The 16,155-nt window shown below is 32.5% G+C and overlaps 1 pseudogene; it reads right to left on the bottom strand.

Annotated features, from left to right (window-relative positions):
• Positions 1 to 11,626: 11,626 nt before the first annotated feature.
• On the bottom strand, positions 11,627 to 11,745 carry LOC112480692 (annotated as a pseudogene).
• Positions 11,746 to 16,155: the final 4,410 nt, after the last annotated feature.

The following is a 16,155-nucleotide window of genomic DNA, read 5'->3' as shown; positions in this document are numbered from 1 at the left end:
TAGGATATAGGAATGCAATGGATTTTTGTACATTGATTTTGTATCCTGCCACTTTACTCTATTTGTTGATTGTTTCTAGTTGTTTTTTTGGTGGAGTCTTTAGGGTTTTCCAAATAAGGAAGTATATCGTCTACAAAAAGTGGTTGTTTGACCCTTCATTCCCAGTTTGGGTGTCTTTTATTTTTTTCTCTTGCCTGATTGCTCTAGCTAGGACTTCCAATACTCCATTAAGTAAGAGTGGTGAGAGCGGGCATCCCTGTCTTATTTCTGATCTTGGAGGAAAATGTTTCAATTTTTCACCATTAAATACGATATTAGCTGATGGTTTGTCATATATGGCCTTATTATGTTGAGGTATTTTCCTTCTATACCCATTTTATTAGGTGTTTTAATTATAAATGGATACCGTATCTTGGTTGTACATTTTCAACATTACATGATGTGACCGAATAATTTTCTAAAGTAGCTATACCAATTTAAGCTTCAACCAACAGTATATAAGGTTTTCTTTTCCTCATATACTTGCTGATACTTATTATTATTAGACAATAGTGTCAAATGTTATTTTTTTAAAATTTTTATTTCCTTAATATTTAGTGAGGATGAGCAACCTTTCATGTTTATTAGCCACTTGGATTTCCTTTACTGTGAATTGTCTATTTACAGTCCTTTAAAAATTATTTTGATTTAGGAGTTCTTTATAATAATTTATTTTTGGTTATGTAGTATAGATTTTGTGGCTTGTATTTTTACTTTGCTTATGGAGTGTTGATGTGTAGAAGTTTTCAAATTTATTGTGTATAATATCTCAGCCTTTCTCTTTAGTGCTTGTACTTTTTTAGGTCTTGTTTAGGCAAGCTTTTTTTATTTTGATGCCATATGGTTAACTTCCTGCTTTTTCTTCTAAAAGTATTATAATTTTGCTTCTAGATTTAGATTTTCTAAATCCACCTGGATTTATTTTCTGAGACAATTATCTAATTTTTTTTCTCATAAGTATAACTAATTCTCTCAGCATCAAGTTTTGAATAATTTCTCCTTTCCTCAGCAATTTGTGTGACCAATTTTTTCATCTAACAAATTGCCATGTATAGAAGGGTCTGTCTGGGTTTTCTGTTCTGTGCAGTTGATTTGTTTATCTCTGTGCCAGTATTGTGCCATCTAAATTATCAATGTTTTATGATATGATAATGGCTATTAAGGTAAGTTGTCTCACTTTGTTCACCTTCTTCAAAGTTCTATTTTCAGCCTATTCTCTTACATGTGAGTTATAGGGTCGTAGTCATAGATTCTGTTAGCAACCCTCATGGGATTTTTATTGAATTGAACTCTTATTACTTTTGAGAAATTGTATATTCTCTTAGATCTTCTATGTAATATTATCTGCAAATAATGGCTATTTTTAAATCTTTATACTTTTAATACTTTCTAAATTGGTTAAGATTTCCTGTACAAGGTTGAATAGAAACGGTAATCAATAATAAACATTCTTATGTTGTTTCTGACTTTAAAGTAAATGCTTTTAAAGTTTTACCATTAAATATTAGGCTAAGGAAATTTTTTGTATTCTTAGCTTTCTACGAGGATTTTAATAAATGATAATGTATGGATGTTAAATTTTTTCCTATATCTTTTTAAAAGATCATTATGATTTTTCTCCTGTAATATGTGGCAAATTGTATTAGTAGGTTTAAACTTCAGTCTATCCTTGAGCTCCTGGATAAACCTTACATGATCATGTTGTAGTTCTATAGATACAGGTATGTATGTATACACAGATGTAGATAATGCAGATATACACAATGTATGATTAAATTTGCTAATATTTGTGTAGAATTTCTCTTGTCTTTGTTAGTAAATGAGACTGGGCTATAGTCTTTTTTATACAGTTTTTGTCATTTTGAGGATTAAGATTATACTATTATAAAATGATCTGAATAGCTTTCTCAATTCTTTTATTCTCTGAAATATCTTATTTCTTTAAGATTTGGTAATACTTGTGTATAAACGACCTTGGCCTGGTGCTATCTGTGGATAGATATTTGACTCTTGATTTAATTTGAATAACTTCAAGAATATAAATGCCACACTGACTTATACAACAATTATTTGCAAGTTTATTTAAATTAACAATTTTTTTCAATCAGTGTTTGCCTTCTTTAGTTATAGAAACTGAAACAGAAATTAAAATTAAACATTAAATTTTTTACAGGTTTTCTACCTTTTTTTTCTTGTGCAATTTATTTGTCGAAGAAATCAGCATATTAATTTGTGAAGTTTCCCATTATTTTGGGGTTTTTGAAGACCACCCCAGGTTTAGTGATTTACTATGAGGACTCATAGGATTCATCATATAGTTGTACTCATGGCTATGATTTATTTGAGCAAAATGATACAAAGCAATATCAGTAAGGGAACAAGGCAAATTGTGTGAAGTTTGGAGGAAACCCGGCACAAGTCTCTGAGTCTTCTAGTGGATTCACACAGGATGTGTTTAATTCCCTCAGGAACAAGTTGTGACAACATAAGTCGTGAAGGGTTTTAAAGGGAAGCTAATTAGAGACCCAGTGGCCAGGGTTTTTATTGGAGGCTAGTTATATAGGCACCCTTTGCCTGGCATATTCCCAGCTTACAGACTTTCAGACAGAAAGCAAGTGTTCAGCATAAATCACATTGTACAAACAGTTTAGGCACTTTGAGCACTCTTCTTAGTTCCTGGAATGGTGGGAACCCTACTGAAATCCAAGTTCCCAGACACCAGCCAAGGTACAGCCTTGCAAACAGGCTTTTCTAAGGACAGCAGTTTCAGGCCTGCTATGTTAACTCTTCTGCACGCCTACATTCAAGACTTTGCTGATTGCATCCTGGGTGTTGTTAAAATATGCTACCATCTCCTCTGTTTCCTGTAAACCAATAGTTAGATCTAGAGGCTTACACAGGTTTTATATTTTTGGGGGGGCGGGGGGTAGGGCAAGAATATTTCATAGATGGTGTTGTATACTTTCTGTTGCATCTTATCAGGAGACATATGACATCTGTTTGCTATTTTTTGTGTGTGTGATGTTAAGATTGATCAGTAGTTTCAGATATTGTCTACCTGATTTATGCATTATCAGTAGTTTCAGATATTGTCTATCTGATTTATGCATTATAAAGTTCCCCGTCTGCTATCTACCAAATGATTTTAGCATCCTTTGATGATCATTGCCCAGATTCATCATGCCATTCAGAACTGTAAAATCTAACTGCCTTTTTCATTTATTAGTTGGAATATTTCTATAAATAAGAACTTGCCTCCATCAACTATTCATTTACTCTGAGGTACAGTTAATAAAGAAAAGATAGAGAAAAATGCATGATTCTTTCTTTCGGAATTCCTTTTACTTTCAGCATTCAGAGTAATAAGTTGGTTCCCTAGCATATTCCAAAGACAATTATGAGTTTTCATCTTTTATTATTGTTATGAACATACGGATTTTAAACAATTTAATATTAACATTGGACTTGAAACTGAATTCGTCTTCCTAAGATTGTGCCATCTTTTGACATCTCAAGTCAGGTACTGAGCTCTTTTGACACAACCCCATTAGCCTTTGATAATTTCCTTGTTTTCTGGTACAGCAAGATATTTCAGGCTCATCTTGTATGTTTCCTGCCCCAGATCTGGAATCAGCTGTTCTTCCAAGTAATCCTAGTTGCTTTCATTGCAAAAATGATATTTAGAGACCACAATCTGGATGATGGGGTGCGCATTGCTGTGGATTTGTCATTGTTTCTAAGCCTTTTCAGTGGTAATATGAACAGCTAGGAAATATGAACTTTTTAAAAATAAAAAATACTTCATGAGTTTATCTTGATATTTTCAATTTAAATTTGGGATTATAGGGTTTTTACTTAAGTATTTTTGGTTTTGTGTGTTTTTTTCTTATGTTGAAAATGTTGGTTCCTAGTATCATTAATACAGTTATTTGCTCTCTGTATATTAATCAGTATAACAACACCAATGTCATTACTAATAATGTGGCTACTGAAATAGTTTAAAATTTCTTTGCAGTTCTTTTGGTCCTTGTTGTATATCCCACTCAGTGTTTACAATTAAATTACTCTGTTTTCAAGTCACTTGAAATAATTCCTATCTGGGTTTGTAAGCCATCAACTTGATGCATAAATTAGTTTATTTTACTTTCAAATTTTCGGAATCACTTTTAAATTCTTGATTCAATTTTGTTTTGTAATTATGTTAGATATTTATATAATTTCAAAGTCAAATCTGGATAACAAGATAAATTTGGAGAAGTCTAACTTCTACTCTTCTCTCTTCTACCCTCTACTCTCCTTCTCACAGGTCAGTAATTTAATTAGCATTTGATTTTTTTATCTCCTTTTTTTAAATGGAACTAAATATGTATATTTATATATTTGTATTTTCTTTCTTAGATTAAATACGTGCATACTATTCACAGTGTTCCTCATCCAGACTTTTTCATTTACTATTTCCTTGAGATTATACCATAATAGTATATAAAAATTCCTTATTAGGATCTGTTTTTCATCTGGCATGACATTATCATACCACGCATGTAATGTAAATCTGTACCCCAAACCTATGTTTAAGTTTAGCTCTTTCATGGGAATTTTTTTGCTACGTAGAGCTTTTGGAAGAAAACCAACTTCTTTGCTGTTCCCCTGGGCTGTGAGCAGAGATTTTGTTTTTGTTTTTAATACTCCTTTTTATTGAACAAGCAACCTTTTGATAATCTGAACTTGTTATTCAGGTATTTTAGTTATTTCATTCTAACTTTTCTACTTGTGTGATCTCCAAACCATATATTCTGTCCTTACATATGGACATTAACACCTCAGCTACTAGCTGTAAGGCCCTCTTTCTTCTCTGTAGAGTTTCCTAAATTGTCATGCTGTCAACTTATACTCTTGAAAGAGTTCTCTCTTTGTTTCCAGGGCCTGGGTATTTCTAAAATATGTATCATTTTTTTTTTTTTTGTATTTTCCAGCATTTCTTTGTGTTTGGAGCAGGAACAGTTCACTTTGTTACGTTGCCAGAAGTAGTAGATCAATGACATTTATTTCTGTCACCCATGTTTGTCATCCCTTTTCTGTAATTAACTGCCTGAAAGAACACACATATACATTTACACGTATGAAACAATTTTACAAGATATATTTTATCACTAAAATTGCAACATTTCCTACCTTTTCACTTGAAAAGATTATTGATCTACTGTAATTTTTATATTAAGGTGCTTCTCTTCCCTTTTCTCCTCTCTGTCTTGGTTATTGTCCTCTTTTTTAATTTTTTCTTAATCAAGAAAAACTTACGTAAGGAGCCCAGGTCAGCTAATCTTAGTGCTTATTTCAAAATAAAGAAAATGATAAGGCTTTTAGACAACAACATTACAGTGGGCATAAAGTCTTTTTAGTGAAAGAGAAAAAAATTGCCTAAGTACAATTTGTGGACACTAGTGGTTCAGTGTATTTTTTAAGTCTTTATCCAATAATATTCATTACTGTTTGATTTTATATATTTTTTTCACTTGTGCTGCCCTCTAACTTGTATCTTCCCTGTTATTTTCTTTTACACTCTTCTTTTTACAGTGAGGTGTTTCATTAAAACTGTTTCTACTATTGGTATGCCACATAAAGAAACTTTTGAATTTCATGTATTTCAAGATCTTTGGCTGTGCATTTTTGCAAATTAAAATATGGAGGTAATATTAATATGCAGTAAATAGCTAGGTAATGTACAAGTCTTAGTTAAATCTTCAGATTCCTTGAAGAGATCTGTAGTTTTCAGAAAAATTCTCCCTTGGGGATGACACACTTACTTGGAACTTTGAGCAGCAATAAGAATTTTGAAAAAGTATGAGAAAAATTGTTTCAACCATTTTTGAGTTTCTTAAGTGATAAAAATAATAGTAGTTTTGTTTCTAATTGCTTTTGTTGACTTTTAACTTATATTATGTATAATGTTTTAACCAGAGAGAAAAACAATGCAAGAAAGAATATTAAATCTTTCTTTAGACTACTTTAAGTGGCTCCAAGGAAAGTTAATTTTTCAAATACCCCTAAAGAAATTATCATTATGTTTTTCTTTTTTGTTATAAGACTTATTTTTGAAGAAACTTTGAAGTATAATACTTCAGTTATTGTTTTAAAAAGTACTTAGAAAATTCAGTGCAAAAATAGCATACATGCTACTTAATCCTGTGCATTGATCAGCTAACTAAAAGTGAAAATTTTCTAATTGATCTTGGTTCAAATTATATGAGATCATGCAATGTAGACATTTACTGACATGTTTAGTGAAAACATGACTGCGATAAAGCTAATGAGAATCTTAATGCTGACCTTTTCTGATATTTCAGGCTATGACATTTGCCATCATTTTCCTCACACATTCATGATGTCATCTCTGTCAAAGTTACAACTTAGATTTATAAGTATGTATTACATTGCATGTGCTTGAGTAAAGTATATACAATTAAATGTGAGTTTATAGGTGGAGACAATAAAGCACATCAATTGATAAGTAAAAACAGTGTTCAACAAGATAATAATCCAAGGTCCTGTAGTTGTCACTGTTTCACAGTGATGTGGAATTAAGAGAGTAAGTTCAATTTTTCATCTAATTGAATTTGCCAAAGGAGAAATTTCATTCACATGTTTAAAAGAGGAGGATGTCTTTTCTCAGAACCTGTAAACCAACTAGTTGAAAGATTGACATCTGGGTAAAGAGAACTCAACCTTATATTTGGTTTCAGGCAGCCAGAATTTCAATCACAGCTCTGGTGATGAGGGAGTGGGAAGGTTTGCCTTTCACACAGCAACTTAAACAAACACAGAATAATATCTCCATTGCTATCCAAGTCATTTCCTGCTTCATCATTCTTCATGCACATCCCACACACTGCATTAATAGAAACTGAACCAGAAAGCTGGGCTTTTGAGTTATTTGGTATCTCTCACAGTCTATGGGAATGACTAGATAAAGTTACTACTAGTCACTGAAGCATGTGGAAGAATGATATCTTTCAAAACAGTACTCTACTAATATATTACAAAAATTTAAGAAAGGGCTACATTTTAGAGGTTTACTCATTTGGGCAGAATATTTCAGGGTCATTGGATTTCTTAGTATGTTAGCTGCATTATTGAAAATTTGTACCATTTAATGGAGATATTTGTTTTTACAGTAAAGAGGAAGCTAACTAAAGCAATCACATAGAAAGTGACCTGTGTACCTGCATGTAGTATGTCTTTGTTTTTTTTGCTGGCAAGGATATGACTGTTTATTTTTATTATGTACCCAGGAATCTCAAATCCTATAAAAAGATCAGAAGCAGGAGAAACATTTTTGTGCTTTGAGATACTAAAGATGAATATTCAATTAATAAGAACAATAAGAGAAAAACATCACAAAAGTCATGATATATAAATTAATAATGCCTGGGAGCAACTACTTTATATGGCAAAGCCAGGAAGACATTAAAAACATCTTGTTTTTGTTTTCAACTCATGAACAAATAAATGTAGAAAACATATTTATTTGTTTCACAGAGCAAACGGTTTCTATAATGCATATATTAAAAGAGGGTGCCTGTTTTAGAACTCAAGATAGGGAGACATGGTGAGAGAAGGGAATAGTAGCAGAACTACATTAATAAAAGCAATTCTGACGAAGGGGGTTCCTCCTACAAGGGCCAAGCCATGCCATGTCCCCAGTTCTGATATGTTAAATAGACTTCTTGCAAAATATATTTACCCTGGACTCCGCAATTTATTGCATGGCTTAGCTAATATTAACAACATAGTAGTTTCTTTTCCTCACGGACAAACCCGCTTGATCATAGCAAAACATAAACAGAATGCTTTGCTAATTATTTACATAAAGACAAAGATGAAATGTGAGTTTTGGTGTTTATTTCATATTACTGTCTATGATTGAGGAAAGGAATTCAGTTTCTTTTTGTTTGTTTCACTTTGATTTTATTACCTTTCAGGGGTACCTAATAATGATATTTGAAAAATACATACTTAGTCTTGGAAAAATAATTCTTTCATTTTTTTTCTTCTAATCTTTCAGCATGGGGATACTGAGTTTATTTTTTCTGTTCAGATGATAGGCATGATGTTTATCAATAATACCATTTATACTCTACAACAATTTTTAGAAGTATATACTATATTTAGTTTATAGTATCCCAAAATACATTCTTTTCTGGTTTTAAAGTTGTAAAATAAATTCAGAAAATTTGTTTGAGGAGAACATTTCCAAAATAATTCATAACTAGTTAAGTAAATACCATTTTAAAATTTATTTTCTCTTAAAAATTAGATGTCCAATAATAGCCCTATTTGTATATATAAATATACTGTATTATAAAATTTCATATAGTACATGTATAAATATATTAAAGATTAAAAACTTTGCGAATAAATTATTTTTCCAAATAGAATAAAAAGGTAGGTATTAGGATTCTTAACTTACCTCCATTACATGGTCTTGAGCAGGCCTAGGTTCTCCTGTCTCTTGGCGAAAAGTCTGTAAACATTTACATTTCATTATAGAAACTCTGCACTTTCAAGACTTGCATCTTAGAATTTTGGGAGAGGTTCTCACTCTATTTGCATTTTGTATATACACACATACATACATATAACACATACATACCCCAATTTGTTTATGCATTTACCACTGATAAGCATTTGAGCTGTTTCTATCTTTTGGCTATTATGAATAATGCTCCTATAAGCATTCATGTACAAGTTTTTGTGTGGATATATGTTTTCATTTTTCTTAGGTATATACCTAGGAGCAGAATTTCTGAGTCATATTGTCATTCTATGTTTAACTTTTTGAGGAACAGCCAAATTGCTTGTTTTCCACAGCAGCTGTACCATTTTATATGCCCACTAGTAAAGTAGAAGGGTTCCTATTTCTTTACATCCTCGCCAAAACTTGTTATTTTAAATTTTTTTGATTAAAGCTTTCCTAGTGGGTGTAAAGTATTTTTTCCTTTTACATTTTCTTAATGACCAGTGATGTTGAAATCTTTTCAAGTGCTTGTTTGGTTATTTGCATATATTCTAGAGAAATGTCTATTCAGGTCCTTTGCCCATTGTTATTCAGGTTGTTTGTCTGTTTCTTGAGTTGTAATGTTTCTTTATATAGTTTGAATATTAATCCTTTATCAGATATATGACTTGCAAAAATTTTCTTCCATTCTGTAGGTTGTTTCTTCATATTCTTTTCTTTCTTTCTTTTTTTTTCTTTTTTTCATGGTGACATTGGTTAACGAAATCCAGTTTCAAGAGTACAATTCAACAATAAGGCATATACATTGTGTGTTCACCGCCCATAGTTAGATTTCTTTCTGTCACCACATATTTGACCCCTTTTATCCCATCTACCTTCCCTCTCCCTGCATACCCTCTGGTAGCCACTAGTCTATTGTCCATGTCCATAAGTCTCTATTTGTTTGTTGCTTTTGGGTTTATATCCCACATATAAGTGATATCATGTGATTTTCAACTTTTTCTCTCTGGCTTATTTAGCATGATTATCTCGAGGTCCATCCATGTTGTCGCAATAGCAGTATTTCATCTCTTCGTATGGCTGAGTCATATTCCATTGTATATATGTACCACAACTTCTTTATCCAGTTATCTATTGTAGGACGCGTTGGTTGCTTCCATGTCCTGGCCACTGTGAATAATGCTGCTATGAACATCAGTGTACAAATATCTTTTCAGATGTATGTCTTCAAGTCTTTGGAGTAAATACTCAGTAGAGGAATTACTGGATCATATGGTAGATCAATTCTTAGTTTTTTGAGGAACCTCCATACTGTTTTCCATAGTGGCTGAACCAATTTGCAAGTCCCATCAGAAGCGTATAAGGGTTCCTTTTTGCCCACATCCTCTCCAACAAGTGTTATTGTCCTGTTGATAATAGCTGTTCTAACAGGTGTGAGATGATATCTCATTTGTGGTTTTGATTTGCATTTCCTTAATAGATAATGCTGTTGAGCATCCTTTCATATGTTTGTTGGCCATTTGTATATCTTCTTGGGAGAAATGTCTGTTCAGGTCCTCTGCCCATTTGGATTTTTTGTTGTCGTTATTGAGTTGTATGAGTTCTTTGTATATTTTGGATATTAGGCCTTTATCGGAGGCATTGCTTGCAAATATATTTTCCCATTAGTATGGTTGTCTCTTTTACCTTGTTTACCTTCTTTTGCTGTGCAGAAGCTTTTTAGTTTGATATAGTCCCATTCATTTATTTTAGTTTTTACTTCCCTTGCCTTTGAGGTAAAATTCATAAAATCCTCTTTAAATCCTAGGTCCATGAGTTTAGTTCTATGTTTTCTTCTATGCAATTTATTGTTTCCGGTCTTATATTCAGGTCCTTAATCCATTTTGAGTTAATTTTGGTGTGTAGTGATAAACAACAGTCTAGTTTCATTCTTTTGCAGTGGCTTTCCAGTTTTCCCAGCACCATTTATTGAAAAGGCTTTCCTTTCTCCATTGTATGTTTTTGGCTCTTTTGTCGAAAATTATTTGCCCATATAAACATGGGTTTACTTCTGGACACTTGATTCTGTCCCACTGGTCTGTGTGTCTGTTTTTTTGCCAATACAATGCTGTTTTGATTGTCACTTTGTAGTATAATTTGAAATTGGGAAGAGTGATGCCTCCAGCCTTGTCTTTTTCTCAGGATGGCTTTGGTGATTTGGGGTCTTTTGTGTTTCTTCACATTCTTGATAATGCACAAAAAATTTTTTAATTTTTATGAAGGCTACTTTGTCTAATTTTACTTTTATTGCTCATACTTTTGGTGTCAAATCTAAGACTTAATTGCCAAATCTGAGATTATGAAGATTACCTCTGTATTTCCTTATGATATTTTTATATTTAGTTTATTGATTTATTTTGAGTTAATTTTGTATAAGAAATAAAGTTTAGGTTCATCTTCATTATTAGTATGTGATTATTCATTTGTTCCTGTACCATTGTTGAAGAGACTATCTTTCTCTCTTGAACAGTCTTGTCCAAAATCAGTTGGCCATAGATGATTGGGTTTATTTCTGCAGTCTCAATTCTATTCTGTCGATCTCTATATCTTTCCTTATGCTAGTATCACACTGTTTTGGTTACTGTAGCTTTGTAGTAACTTGAAATTAGGGAGTATGAGTCTTTTTACTTTTTCAATATTATTTTGGCTATTTGAGGTCCTTTGCAATTCCATATAAATTTGAGGAACTGTATAGTTCACTTTGCAGAGTATTTTCATTTTAGTGATATTAAGTCTTCCAATTCGTGAACTTGGGATGTATCTCTATTTACTTAGGTCTTTTTAAATCTCTTTCAGCCATGTTTTGTAGTTTTCAATGGATCATTCTTTCACCTCCTTGGTTAAATTTATTTCTCAGTATTTTATTCTTTTGAATGCTATTGTAAATGGAATTATTTCCTCTTTTTTTTTGACAATTATTTATCACCTTTATTAACAGGTGTTTGCAGTTTGTTGACTTTTTTGAAAAAATAAAGTTGTAAACTTTTATTACAAATTAATCAGTTTACGATCCCTTAGTTTTTAAATTTTTTACGCCTACAGCATCTGGTCTTCCTAGGTGGTCTCCCATCCAAGTACTAACCAGGCCCGACCCTGCTTAGCTTCCGAGATCAGACGGGATCGGCCTTGTTCAGGGTAGCATGGCTATAGACAAAAAAAAGAAAAAATGAAGTTCTTAAAAGTCTGAACTTGACCAGATATGAAACAATTTAGAATCCTTTAAAGGTGTATTAAGAAAAATCAAGAAGGACTGTTTTTTTTTTTTAAAAAAAAACAAACAAACATGTTTGTCATTACCAAAAAGAGACATCTTTAGGTAAAAATAATAAAAACCTTACATAGGTGATGCAGATAAAATAAAAAAAAAAATAATAAAAACCCTACATAGGTGATGCAGATAGTTTTAGTTATCTGGTCAACAGGCAAAAAGCAAACAAGATCTTTAGCTCCAATCTTTTGTTTATTTCTTATTGCTGAAATTTCATATTCATTTCTTCTTTTCGGATGACTAAACTGGTTGATGGTAGAGATGGTAAGCTGGCGTTTACTCAGCCTTGCCCTGCTTAGCCTCTGGATCAGACAAATGTAACTGATGGATCAGCTGCTTTTGTCTCTGCCCTCTTGTTGTTTAGGATTCTCTGGATGTCTGTGTCTGGTAATTGAAATTATGGCAGTACCGATGTTGGGGTGGCTGCTGACCCTGGGTCTCATCTCCTTGATTGTTTTTTATCTTCTTCATTGCTGTCCTTTCTATTTTGGCGAAGAGGGCTGCTGTGGAATTGTGGTCTATAGCCCCGATACATATTCTATCTCACTGGTCTACCTTGTTCTCCTGCACCCTAGTACTAAGCCGGAGCAGTGGTGGGACAGCTCAGGGATCTCTGGGGTCTACTCTTTGCTCCACTACTGATTGAACTCTGGAATTATTTTCGTTTCCTCTTTAGATTATTTATTGCTGCTGTAAACACAACTGGACTTTGTGTATTGACCTTGTACCCTGCAACTTTACTGAATTCACTTGTTAGCTCTAAAACTAGAATTATGTCATTGGCGAATACAGCTTTATTTCTTTCTACTTCTAAAAAGCATCATCAATTTGGATTCATTTTATCTTTTTCTTGACTAATTGCTCTGGCTAGAACTTCCTACCATGTCGATTAGCAGAGATCAAAGTGGACATCCTTGTCTTGTTCCTGATGTTAGGGAAAGCTTTTATTCATTCACTGTTGAATATGATGTTAACCATGCATTTTTCATTAATGCCCTTTATCATGTTAAGGAGGTATCTTTCTACCCTAGTTTTTGAGTGTTTTTATAATGAGCAGGTGTAGAAATCTGTCAAATGCTCCTTCTGCATGTATTGAGATGATCATGTAGTTCTTTCCTTCATTCTGTTAATGTGGTATTATTACACTGATTGATTTTCATATGTTGAACCACCATTGCATTCCTGAGTTAAATTTCACTTGGTTATGGTATATATTTTTTTAACATGCTGTTGGATTTGGTTTGCTAATATTTTGTTGAGGAATTTTGTGTATCTATTTATAAGATATTAATCTGTAGTTTTCTTGTGATATCCGTCCGGCTTTGATATCAGATTAATGCTGACCTCATAAAATTTGTTGTAGAGTGTTCTCTCTCTGCTTTTTTGGAAGAGTTTGAGAAGGAGCTGTGTAAATTCTTTAAAAGTTTGATAGAATTTATCATTGAAGCTGTATGGTCCTGATTTTTCTTTGTTGGGAGATTTTTTAATTAACTGATTCAGTCTCTAGTTACAATTCTGTAAAGATTTTTCTTTTCCTTGATTCGGTTTTGCTAATTTTTTGTGTGTTCCTAGGAATTTGTACATTTTATCTAGGCTGTCCAATTTGTTGGTATAAAATTGTTCATAATATTTTCTTATAATCCTTTTCATTTCTGTAAGGTTAGTAGTAATGGTCTCACTTTCATCTCTTATCTTACTTATTTTTATCTTTTTTTCTTTAGGCAGTCTAGTTAAAGGCTTATCATTTTTGTTAATTTTTTCTCAAAGAACCAACTTTTGGTTTCATTGATTTTTCTCTATTGCTTTTCTCTTCTCTATTTTGTTTATTTTTTGCTATAATCTCCATTATTTCCTTTCTTCTGTTGGCTTTGGGTTTAGTTTGCTTTTCTTTTTCTAGTTCCCTAAGATGTGAAGTTGGATTGTTGATTTGAGATCTTTCTTTAATATACGTGTTTACAGCTATAAATTTCCTCAGAGCTTCTGTTGCATCCTGTAAGTTTTGGTATGTTGCATTTTTATTTGCATTTATATCAAAGTATTTTCTAATTTCTCTAGTGATTCCTTTATTGATCTATTGGTTATCTAAGAATGTGCTATTTACAATTTACAAGCCAAGATATGGAAGCAGCCTAAATGCCCATCAACAAGAGATTAGATAAAGAAGTTATGGTTCATATATACAATGGAATATTACTTGACCATTAAAAAAATGAGATCCTACCATTTGCAACGACAAGGATGGACATAGAGGTTATTGTGCTGAGTGAAATAAGTCAGAAAGAGAAAGATAAATAACCATATGATTTCAGTTATATGTAGAATCTAAGTAACGAAAAGAACAAAGTAATCAAAAACAGACTCACAAATATAGAGGACAATCTAGTGACAGCCAGAGGGGAAGCGGGTAGGGGATTGGGAGAAAGGGGTGAAGGGTTAACGAAGTACAAATTAGCAGTTGATAGATAGATCATGGGAATGGGGAACATAGCATAGGGAATGCAGTTAGCATTAATGTAATGGCTAGATGGAGAGCCAGAGGAGAGAAAGCAATTAGGGGGATTGTTTTATAAACTATATAAATGTCTAACCAATGTACTGTATAGTTGAAGCTAAAAAAAAAAAAAAAAAGAATGTGCTATTTAATTTTTTTGTATTTGAGAGTTTTCCAGATTTCCTTTTGTTATTGATTTCTAGCTCCATTTCATTGTGGTCAGAGAAGATACTTTGTATGATTTAGATATTTTTAAATCTGAGAATTGTTTTTTTTGGCCCAACATATGGTATATCCTGGAGAATGTTCCACATGTATTTGAGAAGAATATATATTCTGCTGTGGTTGGGTGACATGTTCTGTATATGTCTGTTAATTCTAGTTGGTTTATAGTGTTCAAGTCTTCTATAGCCTTCGATTTTTTCTCTACGTGTTTTATCCATTATTGAAAGTGGGTTGTTGAAGTTTCCAACTATTATTGTAGACTATTTCTCCCTTTAATTCTGCTACTGTTTGCTTCTTACATTTTGAGGCTCTGTTGTTTGGTGTGTACATGTTTATAATTGTTATATCTTCTTGGTGAATTGATTCTCTTGTCACTATATCTTTCTTTGTCTTTTGCAACAGTTTTTGATGTAAAATCCATTTTGTCTGATATTAGTGTAACCAGCCTGGCTCTCTTTTGGTTACTATTTGCATGGTATATCTTTGTCCATCCTTTTACTTTCAACCTGTCTGTGTCTTTGGGTCTAAAATGAGTTTGTTATAAGCAGCATACAGTTGTATAATGTTTTTAAAACATTAATTCTGCCTTTTTCTTTCCTCAATTCCACCAATGTCTTTTTCTTTCCTCAATTCCACCAATACTACCTTCTTTTGTGTTTGATTTTTTTCCAGTATACCATATTGAGTCCCTCTTCATTTCTTTTTATGTATATTTTTAGTTATTTTCTTAGTGTTTACCATGAGAATTACAATTAACTTCCTGAATTTATGAAAATCTAGTTCGAATTGATACTAACTTATACTCAATAACATATGTTAACTCTACTCCTGTCTGGCTCCATCCTCCTCTTTATGTTGTTATTGTCACAAATTGCATCAAATTGCATGTTTATGCTTTGTATGCTCATTAACATCAATTTATAATTATTGTGTTATACATTTTTTTATGGTGACATTGGTTAATGAAATCTAGTAAGTTTCAGCTGTACACTTTAACAGTAAGGCATATATATATTTATGATGAGTATTCACCTCCCAAAGTCAGATTTCCTTCAGTCACCACATATTTGACCCCTTTTACCCCATCTGTGTATATGTCAATTATGTCCAGTTGGTCTAATGTGTCATTTAAGGATGTTATTTCCTTATTGATTTTCTGTTTGGATGATCTGTCCATATCCGACAGTGGGATATTTAGGTCCCCTACTATGATAGTGTTTTGGTCTGTTTCTCACTTTAGTTCTGTTAGTAATTGCTTACATATTTTGGGGCTCCCAGATTGGGAGTATAGATATTAATAAGTGTTATGTCTTCTTGGTGCATGATTCCCTTTATTGTTATGAGTGTCCCTTAGTATCTTTCTTTACCTTTTTATTTTGAAGTCTGTTTTGTCCTCTATTAGTATTGTTACTTCTGCTTTTCTCTGAATGCCATTTGCTTGAAATACCATTTTCTGCCCTTTCACTTTGAGTCTATATTTGTCTTTGGAGCTGAGATGTGTCTCCTGGGGCAGCATATGGTTGGGTTTTGTTTTTTGATCCAATCTGCAACTGCATAACTTTTTATTGGTGAGTTCAG

The sequence above is a fragment of the Pteropus alecto genome, unplaced genomic scaffold (genome assembly GCF_000325575.1).
Source record: "Pteropus alecto unplaced genomic scaffold, ASM32557v1 scaffold20, whole genome shotgun sequence".
Classification (NCBI taxonomy): domain Eukaryota; kingdom Metazoa; phylum Chordata; class Mammalia; order Chiroptera; family Pteropodidae; genus Pteropus; species Pteropus alecto.
The sequence above is the reverse complement of the archived record's forward strand: the minus strand, read 5'-3'. Positions and strand labels throughout refer to the sequence as shown.